The sequence below is a fragment of the Primulina huaijiensis genome, chromosome 9 (assembly GCF_012295235.1).
Source record: "Primulina huaijiensis isolate GDHJ02 chromosome 9, ASM1229523v2, whole genome shotgun sequence".
Taxonomy (NCBI): domain Eukaryota; kingdom Viridiplantae; phylum Streptophyta; class Magnoliopsida; order Lamiales; family Gesneriaceae; genus Primulina; species Primulina huaijiensis.
Genome location: NC_133314.1, coordinates 5,139,333 through 5,140,380, shown reverse-complemented (window position 1 = coordinate 5,140,380; position 1,048 = coordinate 5,139,333).

Below are 1,048 nucleotides of genomic sequence, written 5' to 3'. Positions count from 1 at the left end.
AAAAAAAAAAAAAAAAAAAAAAAAAAAAAAAATAAATATTTTCGGAAAAAAAAAATCGGCCAAACAAGGCCTTAGCGCGCGCCGCCGCGTTTCCTCCGATTCCGGCCGTCTCCGGTGACCTTTCTTCGATCGGCGACCGGTTCCCGAACCGCCTCGATGAGACGAAGAAAAGCCCTCAAACAATTTTAGATTTCGTGTTCGTGTGAGACCGGAATTTCAGATCTACGAAATTGGCACATGAACCCTAACCCGAAAAGTATTTCGTCCAATTACCCTACCAATCCTACTTCGATTTTCAATTAAATTTACCCAAACAATATACGATACATGGGTAACGTTTACCACCAATCAATTTCATGATCGGATTAACCGATCAGAAACGCCCAAATTCAAGTGAGTCCGCCGATTTTGAGCGAGTTCCGGCCAAATTAAGTAGTTTTCCGACCGATTCTGGCCGTGCAACCACCGGTTCCGTGACCCTCACCCCGTCGCCGTCCTACTCGTTTGCTCCGACCATACTCCGGCGAGTCAACCCGGCGAGTCAACTCGGCCGAGTCAGCGAGTCAACCCGCCAGCACACGTCCTTCGATTTTTTCGTAGGAAACTCCGAATTCGGTTCCGTCAACTGATCTGAAATCCTCTCGATATACTCTTCGAATCCATATGTCTATCTTAAAACTTCCATTTTGGGAATTTACGGAGAAACTTTTAATTTTCAGTACTTTACTCTATCCTGATATCTTATCATATTTATGATATTTTGAGCATTTTCTTTTCTTTTTCAGGAAATGTCTCCTCAATTCCGTACTCGTGCCCAAGCTGCAATCCACATGAAGCAGCTAGCCATTGATAATCAGTCGCGCCTGATAAAGCGCCTTAGAGCCAGACTAGGTGAGAGAAGACGGGAGAATGCGACCTTAGCCACAGAGAAGGAGGTAATACGAACCCAACTTAACAACGCTATCTACCAGGGAGAATTGGTAAGAGGAGATAACATGGATTTGAGGGATGGCATAGAACACGGCTTGCATCGAGAAAGAAAGCTGCA